General features: G+C 41.1%; 1 protein-coding gene across 1 annotated transcript in view; it reads left to right on the forward strand.

Moving 5' to 3' along the window:
- GNAQ (G protein subunit alpha q) overlaps positions 1 to 16,448 on the forward strand; it is a 294,413-nt gene that overhangs the window by 121,874 nt on the left and 156,091 nt on the right. The window lies entirely within an intron of this gene.

Here is a 16,448-nt window from a genome sequence, read left to right on the forward strand (position 1 = left end):
AGTCGCCCAGGGCCTGAGTGGCCTCACTCCATTCACAGATACGTTTTTTGGGTTTCAATTCATAGATATAAACCAGGAGTGTAAAAGGAGCTCATCTTAATGAGGCTCTCGGGGGACACACCCACAGGAAGCTCTGCTTGGCCGCTGTTGGGGCTCATCAACTCCTGGCCGAAGCCCAGCGCTGAAGGGCAAGCCGAGTGAGGGCAGAGCAGGACGAGCTGCAGCCGAGGGAGCAAAAGGCCACTCCAGAGTTGCTTTGTCCCTGGTGGCCTCACTGACAAAATTGGCCATTCAGAGTTGGCCACTTTTCGCTTTGCTGTCTCTAGACCTGACAGTCGTTACCGGTCTCAGAAAGCTGGTGAGAAGCTCTGGCTCCCTTAGCCTGCTCTCCACAAAGATTTAATGCTGGGCCCTGCTGCAGCGAGGTTTCGTGTTACTAAGACTTCATTATTGTTGCAAAACATGCAGTGGAGCTTCATCATAAATAATTAAAAACCCCTGACAAAGAAAATGAGCTGAGCACATTCTGTGATACAGCAAACTGATTTTCCCCCTGCATCATAGTCGTCTGTTAGCCTACTAATGCCCCTAACTCCATAATTAACAATGGGCAGCTCTGTTCTGGAGAGAATTACCCAGGTTTGGCGCGGGTGCCTCCTTTGTAATGGGCAAAGGGGTGGGTTGGCTGGGATCCTACCAATCTCTCAAATAGGACTTCAGTGTGCTTCCCGTTGTAATTAAGTATCACTGTAATAACAGACATGTTTGCTTGTTAGTAATGTAGATAACTTCTGGAAGACAAAACACAGCTGCCTGTATGATGTGTCATATGTAGTTGTTTTCCTCTGTGAAAACAAAAAGTAAGGCAACTGAAAAAGCCACGCTGAGGCTGGAAAGTGTGTCAGGTCCACTTTGGTCTGATGTGCATAGTAAATAATTGGGGGCATGAAATAAATAGAAATGGTTAGAATTGAGCTAGTTTCTTCCTTAAGTTGATGGCATGATAAAAAGGAGAAGTTCAGGAGAGGCTGTTCTAGATTAAAAGGAACTAAAGAGATGAAATGCAATGTGTGTTCCTTGTTTGGATCCTGTTTTGAACAAAAGAAGTAGAAAAAAAGAAAGAAAGATAGTTTTTAGATAATCAGCGAAATGTGAATGTGGACCAGGCGTGATACCAAGAAATTCTTCTTAATGTTATCAGGCTTGACAGTAACATTGTGGTTTATAAGAAAATATCCACCTTTTTTAGAGATGCATGTTAAAGCAGGTAGGGGTAAATGACAACTTTAGGACAAATGGGATTGGCCCCGAAATTTCTGTTGGAAAAATATTGAAGGGTGGAATAAGTGAAGCAAATTGTACGGTATGGCAAAATCCTGATGACTGTTGAAGGGTTTGTGGGCATTTGTTTTACCGTTCTCCAGACTTTTATGTGTGTTTGAAGTTTTTCATTGTGGTTGTTTTAAAGTGACTGAATTCTAAGTTCTTTAGAAGGAAATAGCTACTTCTGAAACATTAGAAATAAGTTAATTTTCAAGGAACTGGAAAATAAAGCCTGAGAAAATAGAAAAAAGGAAACAAATACCAGAAATCAATAAGATAGGAAAGAAAGCAACTATAGAGGACCAATAACGTCAAAAGATGACAAATATACAAATCCCAAAAAAAGAGAAAAGGTATTTAAAAAGCAATGTTAGAAAGGAAAGTAGAACAAAACTATAGTTACAGAATAAATTTGAATACAATGTCAATGAATTTGAAAATTTAGATGAAAAGGACAATTTTCTAGAAAAAATGCAAAATTTTAAAAATGGACTCAAGAAGAAAAGAGAAAATCTGAATAAATGAGTAATTGTCCCCCAAAAAGTGAGTTCTAAGTTCTTTAGAAGGAAATAGCTACTGAGTTTTATTCAATAATTTACAAATACTTCAATTCAGCTTCTTTGGTTGTAATTTCCTGTGTTTTAAAATGGGGATAATGGATTGACTAAATAAACTCCAATAAACTGCCTCCCCACCCTCCATTTTTTATATGAGAGCTGTGAGCGGGTTTCTACCCAGGGTGCCTCACTGCCCCATCCTACCTCCTGTCATTCATAAACGGACAGATTGATGTATTTTCTAATTTGGGTGTTTTCTGTTTGTAATCTTTGCCCAGTCCTCTTTGTTCCTGTGGTCTCTCACAAGGATGAAGGGAGGGTATCCAGAGTCTATTCCTGCCAAACGGCCATGCCGGCCGCTCCCTCCCCTTCTGAGGGCCTGAGACTCAGAGAGCTGGAGACCAGGGGAGGTTCTCTCAGGAGTGTCTCCACCTCCCCGCTCAGCTCTGAGGCCTCTTCTCACTCTCTGTTCATGTAATTGAGGCAGTTCCCTGAATGTCAGTTAGTGACCAGGTGGCCCAATGGTCAGGTTCCCCAATTACTAAGATTTGAATCTCAGCACTGCCATTACGAGCTGTGATCTTGGGCAAATCAGTTTCGTTGTCTGTGCTTTGGTTTCCTCCTCTGTTAAAGGTGAATGATGATGGTAAATCACTGGCTCACAGGGTGAGAGGAAATGAAATAATACGCATGAAGCAGTCACCAGAGTGCCTTGCACAGAGTAAGAACTGATAAAATGTTTGTTGCCATTCTTCTTAAGTTTAGCATATAAATAAACATTTTTGGAATACAATGCTTCTGATCAATGAAAAAAGTAATTGTTATTTATTTCCCCCATCTTATCACAAAATACAAGCAGATCCATTCAAAATAATTCTATTAAATCAGTAGATTATTATCAATACTGCTTTTTACTCTTTGTTTTTAAATTAAACCCTTAAAAATTTAATTGATATTTTAAGGATTTAGTAACACCCTTATCTGTGTGGTACAGTTAATGTAGAGAAATAGCGTGAATGGTGTGGCATTCCAGAAATAGCACGAGCTTAGGAACTAGACATCCCTGAATTAAAATGCTAGCTTTGTTGCTTATTTCCTGTGCAGGATAGTTTCTCCAGGCCACATTTTCAACTTGGAAATGGGAGAACATGATGCCTACTCAGAAAGGCTGCCGTGGGGATTAGGAGAGCCAGGAAGCCCTCACACAGGTCTCGGGATGTAGGTGTGCCCGGGGTTATGACAGTTTAGCACGGTGTACTGAGCTGAGAGTGGGGAGGAGAAGGCGACAGACGGGAGTGGGAGCCCCTGCGGGGAGACCACACCTCACCTCTGCTGAATGCTGAGGCTGCGAAATCGAATGGCTCAAATGCAAGGACCTGATTTCTTTGAATTCTTCTCAAGGTGGCAAATATACAAGAACCCAGAAATTTACTTAAAGCTTGTACCATAAGTACTTGTATGACCTCCTAGTTCACCTCATGGCCCAGCTGGGGCAGACTGAGGTTTCCACGCTTCATAGATTATCTGTAAAGTGGGCCCTTTACCCTCAGATTGTTAGGAATGGAACGGAACAGTAAAACTGTTTGACATTTCAGTGGAATTCTCTTGTATACTGTGTTCAAATATCTGTATGTTCTATCCACTTCTCCTTAATTTTTTCCTATTTAAGAAGTTAAGAAAAAACTTCACAAAATATGACAAGGTGTTTCCTTTCTTTTCAAAATCTGTATTATTAACTAAATAATTGTATTATTTCCAAAAGGGATTGTTCAATGTTTTTAATCCACTTGTAGATTCTTATCTGTGCCCTATAAATGAAGCATTATCCAGTAAGAATGGCTAGCATGTGTTGGATTTCCACACCAGTAATGCCAGTGAATAAAACCTAGGTCACGTTGATATGCAGTTAATGCTCTTCAGCTTTGTTTTTTAACAGAACATTGCTCATGACTATTGTTAAAAATCACTCTTTGCAACACTGAGGGACTTCATATCACTGAATAGGCTGTGATTACGAAATTCACTCTTGTAAGTTAGAATATCGTATCACTCTGAACACTGTTCATGAAAACGGGCATTGACCGAGAAGAAACCAGCGTGGATGGAATGGAAACCGGTATTGAACCTAAGAATCTACATGGCGTCTGGAGTGGTGGCAGGTGTGCTTCCTGCATGGAGTGGTGCGGAGGAACTAGAGAGAGAGGAGGGGTGGGGACTGACCATAGGTTGGAAGGCCTGACTATGAAAAAGAGGTGAGAACAGAGGCCTCCAGTGTGTCAGATAACATTTTAGATAACTCAGTGCACTTGAAATCCATTTACGAGGCTGGATTTAAGATTCCCTAGATGCCGAAGAAGGACAAGTGAAACTGGAATCCAGCAAGTTTTTAAATAAGGAATTTGATGCTCAAGACCTGTTGGAAAGAAAACAAAAAAGGGGGCTCTCTGGGTACACAACCTTGGCTTCTGAATAAAAGGCAAGCATTTGGTGAAATTAGTAATCAAAGACTTATTTCTCATCTTACTTCATGCCTGGGGCAGCGACCTGGCTTCAAAGCTCTAATTCAAAGGGGTTTGTCCACAGGGCTCAGTTGCTCAGTCTGAAATGTGCTTGAAGAAAACAAGAGCAACTGAGAAATGAGAGGAAGGGAATTTTGGAAGATGCTCTAACCAAGTCACACTGGAAGTGTGAACAGCATTGCACGTGTGGGCATGTTCTGTATTACTGGCTTAGAGGTTCCTGTTATATAAGAACTAGTGTGCTTTTCATTGCTCTGAACTCATGCATCCAGTAGGGTGTGCAGAGTGGAAGGAGAGTGCCTCTTTCTCCTGTACTTGGAGGCAGTGAATGGGCCTCCCAGGAGCGGCAGAGGCAGGGCCCTGAGGCCAGAGCACCCACGAAGGCACACAGGTGGCACTCACATAAAGCCAGAGCAATGGCAAGATTCACGGAGCTTTGCAAAATGAACGTAATCTCTGAATTTCTCCCGAATATATGTACTGGGGCAAGGTGAGTAAGTTGCCAGATTTTTAAGATTTAAAATTAAAATAACCATTTCCCTACCTCCTACCCACCCCATCCCCTATTTTGGGCAAGGGAAAGAATCCAACAAAAATATACCAAATTCTTTAAACTTTTGAAGAAAAGATAAAGAATTGCTGCTACACATGATAGCAAGAGATAGAGAGCGAGAACTGTGATGGGTTGGCCAGTGAGGTTAGGCAAGATAACAATAATTTAGTGGAGAATATGTATGAGGATGAAAAAGATGGCACCGTGGTTACTGTAAAAAAAATCAAAATAAGGAGAATTAAAGCTGCTGATTTTTGCTGAAGTGTGTTTTATCTTTGAACATTATATTAATGAATTAGAAAGTTAAAGAAGCTCTGAAATAGGGACCAATAATGTAAACAGATTATGGAAATGAAAGCATTCTCTTCTACCGTGATTTTGGAATGAGATATTCTCTTCTGACCATTCTCCGGGCAGATGATTCCAGCACAAAGATGTCAGCTCTTTTGAAAACTGAGTGTGAATGTCCTGATCACCCTCCTGCATGCATTTTTGTTAGAATTTTTCTTACTAGTGCAGTGCTGTTTTGTGACACGTTTCTAATTCTCGTATTTCTCCCCCACCCCCCAGTGTTCGGGATGAAATAAGAGCATTTAGGAAATTACCGTTCTTCAAGCTTCCCCAGGCACGGCTAAAGTAATGCTGAATGGGCTGGGTGAATCTATGAAGTCTTTACGGTCAAATCACGTGTTTATTAGGGGCCTGACAGGAGGGCTGTGGAGGATTCTAGGAGGCTGATGTTCTGCCCAGCGACCCAAATAACCAGTGCAAAGATTTGTGCAAATAGGCAGTTGCCTTTGGAACAGAATTAAGATACCTTATTTCCGTGAGAATATTGAGTGTGTTGGAATGAAAAAACCATTTTGAATAAAAATTTTAATAAAAACTGAAAAAGTATAAAACATGCCAAGCAAAAAAACCCAGTGACTATTTGGAGGTTTTGATGTGTTTTATAAGTGAGTAAATAAAAGGAGCAGCTAATTTGTAGTTTTGCTTGTTTGAGGTCAGTATGTATGATTTGGCATGTTATAGAATTTCTGTGTGTAAAATTAATACAAATTGACTTTGACAGAAACATTGCCTCGTAACTGGAAAATTATTCTAAAGATCAAGACACAAGCTCCAAAATGAGATGAAATGGCAATTTATTAAAATTTCTAGACTATGGTAACTTAAGATTCTGGGGGAAAAATAAGAAAAGAATTGATATAGGGATAGTGGTGCATTGGATAAGAAATAAACAATGATTTATTTTGACAGAGAGAAGCAAACTAATTTAATACAGTAAGCAGAGATCATTAGAGACTATGATAATAGAGGGAAGAGAAAAAAGCAAGAAACGTTTCTGCGTAGTGTCAAGGCTCTAGTGTAGACAGCAAATTGAAAATGAATTTGCAGCATCACATGGGGTATGGAAGGATCAACATTGTGTCAGTGAGCACTGGGGTAATGATCCTTCTTTGAAAATATTCTGAAAACGCCTGGAATGCCATATTTAGAGACAAAGGCAAGATGCTAGAAACAGATCAGAAATGAATAAATAGCCTTATGAAAGATTAGATAGGATGAAATCAATTTTTGAAATGTTTAATACAATAGGTATATTTTGACTAAAGTGGAAGGAATCAAAAATTGTCTTGAAGTGTTTAGTTTAAGAGATGATACATGGTGTTTCGAAGGTGTTTCAGAGTGACAAAGGGGAGTTTCGGCTTGTGGGCAGAATAGAAAATTTGTCTAGTTTTCTAATTTGATTCTCTACTCCATGCTGAAAGTGGAATCTCTTCTATGCAGTCTGCTATACTCTCTGCAGGAGAAAAGGGCTATAGTGCTTTGATGCATCGGACACTTAAGGGATTTTGCTGGGCTACTTGTGAATAATCTGGAGGCTCCCGCTCTGCTGTTCTCATTTACAGGAATGATTATTTTCCTCATCTTTCTCGTAAACCTAAGCCAAAGACTTCTTTCCAAAAGTTGACATTCTTCTCAACCAGTGCCCCGTGTGCACAGTAAACAGACTCAGTGTTGATTCTTTTTAGATTCAGGTGTTCTTTTTTTTTTTTTAAGGCAGGCAGAACCCCAACTACAGGATAACCCCAGAAAAGTATATTTTAGGGCTAAATTATAAAGCGTCGTCTTATACTGAGGCATTAGGGGATTGGTGACATTTAAAATGTGTTCACTCTTGTAGCTAACCACTTGCCTCCTTCCTGCCTTTACCCTCAAACACCCAGTAAGGTTGTTGAGCTGAGCTATTATTGCTGTGCTTTCTTCATTAGATCTTTTCTCTGGGAACACTAATTTTGAGGGATAAGAGTTCCAGAAGTCACTCAAGAATTCGTGTTCTGAAGCCTGTAAAGTAGCAGGAGGATTTATTGCTGGCTATCTAGAATGAATATCCTCAAACTTTTAAGTCTCAGTACTTCTTTACATTCTTAAAAATTACTGCAGACTCCAATGTGGGCTTCTGTTTATATGGGCTATGTCTATTGGTATTTATCTTACTAGAAATTAAAATTGAGACACTGTCAACACCACAAACATGCATCCCATTAGCCGTCAGAACAGTGGCATCGTCACGTCTTGTAGCCTCTGGAAGCCTCCACTGCACGGTCATGAGAGAACGTGAGCAAGAAAGGCACTACATGTCTTCGTGTTATTGTGAAAGTCGTCAGGTCTCCTGGCCTTCTCCAAGGTCTCAGCAACCTCCTGGGGTGCCCAGATCACGCTTTGAGAACTACTGATCTAGAATAACTGCCAAGGAAGAGAATGATTACATGAGCCACTCTTTGGCTCATAGTAAGTCCTTAGTAAATGCTGGTTGAAAGGATGTAGGTGAAACGATACTAGTCATGATATAAAATTCAGTGAAAGTACAAAAGAAGTCCTTGAGAATAATAAGTGTGTGTATATATGATTATAGATATAAAACTCAGTGAAAATACAAACGAAGTCCTTGAGAATAATATTAAATGTGTGTATATGACATATATGATTATATATTATACTTATGTACTAATATAATATGTATAACATTGTATATTAATATTCTAGATTATTATTAAAAATATATTATGTTGTTAATAGTAATATGAATGTTCTGCCTTGACTGGGAGGATTATAGGATGAAGATTTTCTGAGTCTCTAGCAGTGAGCACTATAACAGGCTGAGTGCACCCCAGCTACATGTGCCCTGGTTGGCTGGCATTCCTTCCCTGTGTCCATGAGCACAAACCATAGATAAAGTTGTAAAACTGGTCTTGTTGTCTTTGGGGCAGATAGAAGTTTAGGGAGTGAAGCAAGTGAATAAGAAACAGTCTTGATTTATTTCAAGCCTAATAATCAGTCTATGACTGAGCCCTAAACACTCTTTATTTTCTTTGATAAAGGAAAAGAAAAGTATTAAATCCATTTTGGCTTAAAATTATAGACTGAAAGAATAATAAATTTGCTTTAAGATCTTTACTTTGAAATGTAGGAAATATTTTCAGTTTTTAATAACATTGAGTGTATCTGCCAGTAGCTAGGAATGATGATTTGTTTATTTGTTAGATCATCAGTCAAAGCAATCTTGAAGCTCTTTCCCCCTCTCAGCTTTTCTAGGTGATCGCTTGTCTCTATTTATTTGGACGGCTGGAGTGGGAGCTTTTCTAAGCTTCACCCATGGCTTCAAAGCGAGTTCACGCAGCAGTAGCTTCTCTAAGGCTCTTTCCTTGTGATGGACTCTACAGCCAGAGTACTCAGTTCTCCATAAAGTTTCTCTTACGTAGTTTACTCTTTCATCTGTCTTGTAAACACCCTATTATCAGACGATCTAAATTTGAATGTCCCACTAAAATTTTTCCTGCTAGCTAGCCCCTTTTGTTTTAAGCCGACACAATCCATTTTTAAAAAGAATTCAAAATTTCTTCCAGGAGTCTGTCAGGCTTTTTTCTAAACTGAAGCGATTCATAATTCTCCCCTTGTCTGGGAGAAATGGTTGGAATATTAGAAATTAGTTACTAAGATGCTTCTTTTTTCCCTGAAGAGCATAGTCACTGCTAAAAAATTCAATTTAATTAAGTTGTATAAATATATTTTTTGGCAGATTTCTCCAGATTTAATTTTACAAATAAAAAAATGGCACTACCTTTCTTTTTAAATGCTGAGGACAGTATATGAGAGCATTTTAGTAGGTCACTAAATCATATTAAAAGTTTAAATCTTAAGGGGAAGATTTTTATGTTCTTTTAATATCAACGTTTATTGAATTTGAATCTAGTTTCAACAAAAGACATATTGTCAAGATGATAATAATACTTTTTTTTGCCCTTAAAGGAAAAACTCTTGTTCTTCTTCTGTATACTCAGTTTACACACAATACTTCTGGCTAGCAGATGTGGGTCATGGCCCCTCCTGCCCCGGCCCGGCCCCCCCCCCCCAATTCTGTGACACTAGCTGGATGTTCTACAATTCCTTTCAATTCTGATGCCAGCTACCTGGAGTTAGTGTCCCAGCCCAAGGGTTAAGGGTTCAATCCCACAAGAGTGCCCCCCTACCCCCACTTCTGATGCCAATCACAAATCCAGGTTGTTACTTAGGCTTCTGAGCAGCTGGCTGTAAATCAGAGGTTCCCACGACCCCCTCCTGGGGTTGCATAATTTCCTAGAGCTATTCACAGAACTTGAGGTCAGTTTACTTACCAGATTACTGATTTATTATCAAAGGATATAATTTGGGAACAGCCAGATGCAAGCAATGCATAGGGCAAGGGATGTGGGAAGGGCGGAAGGGCACAGTGCTTCCATGACCTCTCCAGGTATGCCTCCCAGCACCTCCATGCCTTCACCAACCCGGAAGCTCTTTGAGCCCTGTACTTTAGGGATTTTTATGGAGGATTCATTATGTAGGTACGATTGATTAAGTCATTGGCCCTTGGAAACTAAATCAGTTGAGGGGCTGAAAGCTCCTTGTAGCAACTGGCCCCCATCCTGTGGTTATCTAGGGACTTTCCAAAAATCACTTATTAACATAAACTCTGGTGTGGTTGAAAAGGGCTCGTTATGAATAACAAAAGTCTCTCCTTTCGCCTTTATGGCTGTTATCACTTTGGAAATTCCAAGGGCTTTAGGAGCTCTGTACCAGAAACAGGGATGGAAACCAAATATATATTTCTTATTTTAAATCATAATATCTCTCTCCTCATCCTTTTCTTTTTCTTTCTCTTCCTCTTCCTAGAAATTCTTTTTCACTCTGATTTAAAAAAAAAATCATTTTAGGGAAATGTAAGCTGTCCAAAATCATGAATGATTTTTAGTGAGTTTGAAAACAGGCTTTTCTTTCTTTTTTTTAAGATTTTATTTTTCCTTTTTCTCCCCAAAGCTCCCTGGTACATAGTTGTGTATTTTTAATTGTGGGTCCTTCTAGTTGTGGCATGTGGGATGCCGCTTCAACATGGCCTGATGAGCGGTGCCGTGTCCGCGCCTAGGATTCAAACTGGTGAAACCCTGGGCCACCGAAGCAGAATGTGAGAACTTAACCACTCGGCCACAGGGCTGGCCCCTGAAAACAGGCTTTTTTGTTCCATTGCTAGTGAGACAATAACCTCAGATTTGTGGACTGGTATTTTCAAAATCATAAAGGCAAAGGATAGTCATTGTGGGCTGTAAATGCAGAATACTATAGCTCCTGGGAAAGTTTAAAATCTAATTTATGCTTTCCAAACTCAGTTACTAAAACACAGCCCTCAGGAGAGTTGTGCTGGAGAGGGAAGACCCTGGTGGTGGTGGTTTGCTTTACCCTCCCCCAACAAGGAGAAAGACAATGGTTCATTAAAGCCTGCCGCACCCTTACTTTTCAGCTAAGCTCTCTTAGAATTGCAGTTTGTTCTTGGGATTTTGTTCTCATCTTCATCTTTATTTTGCTGTGTACCTGGCTTGTTGGGTATCCCTGGTCCTATGAGCAGGCTGACTTCCTGAGAATGAGCAGAACTTACACTTCTGTCAGTGTACTCACACGTGTGAGCACTGGGAAGTCCAGAAACAGGCCAAGACCTTGGGCACATTCTTCATTTCCCTGAGCTCAGTTTTCTTGGTTATAAAATAAAGATGTGGAGCTAAAATATCTCTCAAATTCATCCCAACTCTGTTGTTATTATAATGTTGCTGCACAAAATTGGGGTTCTCTTGCCTGATGCACATAAAGATCCAATTATTACATCCTCAGCTTTTGGGAAAAGAATACAGCTTTATTTTGAGATTGATCTGTAGGGAGACAGAGGCAGTGCTCTGAAATCTGTCTCCCCCATCCAGGACTTGGAATACAATTTATGGGATGAAAGGCAGGGTGGTCGGAAGCATGGCGATACATGATTGGAGGTAAGGAGAAATGAGGTCGTTGATGATCTGCGCAAGCGTACTGAAGCTTCCTGCCTCTTTATAGGACGCATGTTCACAAAATGGCCTCCTTACTATGATCTGAGGGTGGAGTTTTCAGCTCATTGACGTCAAAAGGGTCACTTATTGGGTATCTGCACAGGCCCAGTTGATGGGTTGGTGGTTTCAACTGGCCTAAATAGGACAAGGAATCTCAGTTCCTGAAAAACAACTCTTAATTACTCTGTTGATAAGATGGGGTCAGTGTGGATTGGTCCTAGAGGTCCATGGTTACAGTAGCAATAATAACCCCTAACTTTCGACAGCTTATTATGGGCCAGGAATCTGTGTGGTCTTTAGTCTTTAGAAACCCAAAAGATAGATAACACTGTTTTCTCCATTTTATAGATAAGGCTTTGAGAAATTGGTGGATTTTCCCCAGATCACAGAGTTAAGGAATAGTAGAGCTGGAGTTTCAGTCCATGGCTGTGTGACATCAGTGCTTTTCTCGAGTATGCCTGCTGCTTCCAAAAAGGGGAAAAGTGAAATGGCTGCCATTTTTATTGAGGGCTTGCAATATGCCGAGCAGTGTGCTAGTACTTTGTACAGAGTCCTATGATGTAAATGTTATTATCTCAATTTTATAGATAAGGAAATTGAGGCTCAGAGTAATAAACTTGTCCAAGAAACAACCACGTAAACGGTAAGGAAAGATTTGAATCAAAATCTGTCTATTATAAAGCTTCTGCTCTTATGTGCCCTTGAGGGATTCCAGTTTATGAAGGTTTGGTTGCGGAAAGAGGAAAAGGAATGGGAGGGACATATTTGTCTTGTCAGCTTTTGTGATTCTGGGCTGCAGCTGCTCCTAAAGCATCTGTGCTTCTGGATCAGAATGGAGACATTGCATGCAGAAAGGCAACGATGGACAAGAATGAAGCGTTGACCTAATGTTAGGGACTGGAAGTTAATCACCAGCTATATCTCTGGACAGAATAAGGAGCAGGTCCTTGAGTATATTTCTTGCCAGGACCACTTTGATGGCATATCGGTTAAGTTAGATGGACCCAGCATTGTAAAATTGCACCAGAGTAGTGGTTCTCAAATTATGGCCCCAAGACCGTAAGCATCAGCATCACTTGAGAACTTTGTGAGAAATGCAAATTTTCTGACTGTATCCCAGACCCTCTGGATCAGGAACATGGGGAGGGGGCCCAAGAATCTGTGTTTTAACAAGCCTTCAGGTGATTCTGATGCAGGCTCAAGGTTGAGGGCCTCTGCACCAGAGCAGGCACTACTCTCTTCTCGGCCGTGTGGCTAGCCACAAGACAAGAACGTGAGTAAAGGGCCAAATCTTCAAAATTGAGGTTTTGAAAATGTTGCTTTTGTGCTTCCCTGTTGAACACGCAGCATATCATCATGTCAATGAATGCCCTAATTGTAAAACACCTGCCACTCCTCCACAACGAGGTCCACGTCAGTGGTGTATTAGTGTACACGTCCTTCAGAGGGCTGAGTCAAGAGGAAGAAATCTTGACAGAGTTCCTCCCGTTTAAAAATGTTCTCCTTTCCTGGAAGCAGCTGCTGTAACTTTTACTCTCTGAACAGCCTAGAAAACAGAAATGAACTACAATCTTTTGCCCTTAAAGAAAACAGAACCCAGGATGACACATAAATGGTAGCCAATGTTATAAGACCATGAGCGTCTCTGGCTTTCTTTTTGAGGAATCTTCACAGTCATTGTTCATTTGAGAACTAAACTGTGACACAGAGCCCCGAACGGGAGATCAGTACTTCCTCCTCAGAATCTCTCTCCCTGAACCCTGACCCCTGACCCCTGCTAGGGCTTGCTGATTTCTGACAAGTTTCTTAATGCACAGTGCCCTTCCCTAGTCAAAGGAGACGACAGTTCAGGGACTGCGGACAGAATCTGAGGGGGTATTAGCGGGAGACCGACCGCTAGGGATGCCAGCCATTCCTCGAGACTGAACAGCCACAGCCTGCCTTGTTGGGAAAGGATGTGCTCCCCTCAGAGCACTCATTGACCGCGGGAGGTATAGGCTGGAGTTTCAGCTTCAGTTTAGGGCATGGTGGTGGGGGAGGCGGAGAAGATACTCTCCGGGCATGTCTAGTCTTTGCAAAGGGGAAGAACTGAGATTCCTAACTCCTCATTCACCATTAATGGAAAGTTTCGGTTTTGTTGCAGCTTGCTTCATTTACTGTTTTCTTTTGTGCTTTAAATTTTTTCTCTACTTCTAATAAATCCCCCTTTGGTTTCATAATCGTTTGCCTTTTCTCTTCCTCTGAAGTATAGCAGAATGGAGACATTGGACAAAATGGCCAGCACACTGATTAGAGACAGCTGGTACGGAGCGGACTGAAGCAGCTGACTCTCCAGGCAGATTGGAGGAGAAAAAGGCTTCACACCCCCGTAGGAACTTGCCAGAAGCAAGTGCGAGAAGAATCACCTACACAAGTTAGCAGAGGGAATATATATTTTTTTCTCCCCCCATTCCAACCCTGACAGTATTTCTGAAGCTACAGAAATGTTAGTCACTTTGAGCGTGTTCTTGGGCTGGCTGTGTCTTTTGGCAGTTGTTGCACATTTGCTTCTCATCTAGAGCAACCATCCATTCGGAGAATTTATTTGTCTTCAGGGAAGTCTCCTACCACGTCTGTTTTGAGAGCATATTGGCAGGTCAAAGACGTCCTTTTGTGTGTGCCTAAATCCGTTTTCCTGAAACACCAAAATATTGAGAAGAATTTGAGAGCCTATGACGGTGTTAAACAAACTTGGTAGTTTCTGCTTCACAAATTATTGTAACTATTTTGGGGGCCTAGGCAGGGAGCAGGAATTGGACAGTTTGGGATTAGAGTGAGCTAAGGAAGCAAAGATGGGGGGGAGTGAATTTTCCTTAGAGACTAAAGACTATTCATACCGTGGTTCACAAGTGATCCAGAGACTCAGTGCAGAGGTCAGTATATTAAAACCCAAGGACGAAAAGAACCAGCCCCTTTTTTCTGTGAATGAGAAGGCACCACTGTTCCTCAGCCTGCCTAGAAGAGGCTGCCTCGATGGTATGGCTACCTCGATGCTTTGTTTCCTCTCTGTGAACTAGGCACTGAGCATTCAGGTGAGAGAAGCATCCGGGTATTTTAGATGCTACTGAAACGGGCATAAGACCCTCATACATATAGCACAGTGTCTCTTTCCAGGCCACTGACAGAGGCCAGGCTAGCACACTAGGCAGGGGCTGGAGGCACGATGTGGGGAGAGTCAGAGTAAAGGCTGTGTTGTTTCTATTGAGAGGTGGATAGACAGGGATATTAATTGCGTTTCACATGGGGAAAAATGTCCCCTTCTGCTTCTAGCTCCTATGTTTTTCCAGTCACTGAAACATCTTGATATGGGTTAATAAGCTGTAAACTAAAATGTTTGCATTTAATTTCAAGAATTTACTTTTTCCTTAGATGGGTCCTAACTCTGTTAAGCATGCCTTTGATATGTGTGTTTGATAAGAACAATAGACTTACTGGAGTACAAATCATTAATAAGTTAAGTGTTCAGATAGCTTCACTCTGATTCAGTGTCACGTGCCTTTGTATCACATCTGCACATGGGCACTTTAAAAATAGTTTTCCTTTATTACAAAAATAATTCGAAAATACAGACTGGTGAAAAAGAAGAAAAATTTCCGTGAAGTGTCACATCCCAAAAGGCTCATCATGAATACTTGTGGAATATAGCCTTCCAGTCTGTTTTCTCATGCTTTTCCTTTTTCTCTCTCTTAGCAAAAATTGTATCTCAGCACATCATTTTCACGAGCCTCATTGTGAGTGCCTTTCCACGTCATTTGGCCATCTTCTCTTAGTGCGGTGTTAGTGGCTGTGCAGTGTGCCATTGTATGGCTATCAACAGCTTGCGTAGTCAACTCCAATCTTTGAACATTGCCGTTGTTTCTAGTCATTCACTAATAGAAGCAATGCTGCAGTGAAATTCTTGAAAGCCTCTTGTATTTGCTTGATTGCAGCTTTTAGATAAATTCCTAGAAGTGCTGTTTGCTGGGTCAGAAGCTTTTGCCATATTACCCTCCAGGATGGCTTATTTTTCTGTGATTCTGGGTTCAGTTTGGACCAGTTAAATACAAGATCTACAATAGCATTTCTGCTCTCCCATTTTGTGTATCATTTGGAGAAAGAGAAAAGAACTTCAGGTTGACTCATGTTCTAGCAGGGTCTATTTTTCATAAAACTATGTGTGAAGACATGGCAGTAAATTCATACCATTTAAAATAATTCTTGGTAGCTGATTTGGCCAGCAGTAGTTCTCAGAGTAAGAATCTTCTGTACACCTTTGGTGTTTGATGACCTTTGGTTAGTGTCCATAAAAACTCATTGAAAGCCAATAATTACACAGAGAACAGGCCACGACTGAAAGGGTCAACCAACTATTCCATTCTGTTAAAAAATAATCAGCCAGAGGGACATCATTTATTTATTCACCAAAGAGATTTTGAGCCCCTCCTGTGTGTCATGCAGTGTTCTGGAAGCCCAGGATACCTCAGTGAACAGACGAGATAGCAGCCCCTGTCCTTGTGCACTTGACATTGTAGTGTGTCTGTGTGGGTGTGTGTATGGGGGAGGCGGTAGGGCAGAAGAGAACACAATAATTTACATATGTAATTTTTGTAATTTAATACATAGTGTAACACAGTAATTTACGTAGTATGTTAGCAGGTGATCAATGTCATGGGAACAAAATAGATAGTGTAAGGGAAATGCGACACGCTATACAGAATGAAGGAAGATGTTGGCCTCACTGAGACGCTGACATTTGGGCCAAGAAATTTGCAGGAGAGAGAGGTCCAGCATGGTGACCACTGCCTAGCAGGGACGTATCAGAATCAAGGCCCCGAGGCAGAGATGTGCCATGGTCCAGGACTTCAAGGATTAGAAGAGTTGTTGCACACCCATATGCACAAACCCAGAATGTATTCAGGCCGCATTCCTACCTTACTCGTGGTCTGCTAGAGCACTGTCTTTAGGCGCAGGCCTGTCCTACAGGGCAGACCCTGGGACGCATGTCCTTTTCATGCAAAAAAAGATGCAAAAAACACTTGATGTATACCTGGGTAGCCAGTGTAAACTA

The sequence above is a fragment of the Equus quagga genome, chromosome 6 (genome assembly GCF_021613505.1).
Source record: "Equus quagga isolate Etosha38 chromosome 6, UCLA_HA_Equagga_1.0, whole genome shotgun sequence".
NCBI classification, from domain to species: domain Eukaryota; kingdom Metazoa; phylum Chordata; class Mammalia; order Perissodactyla; family Equidae; genus Equus; species Equus quagga.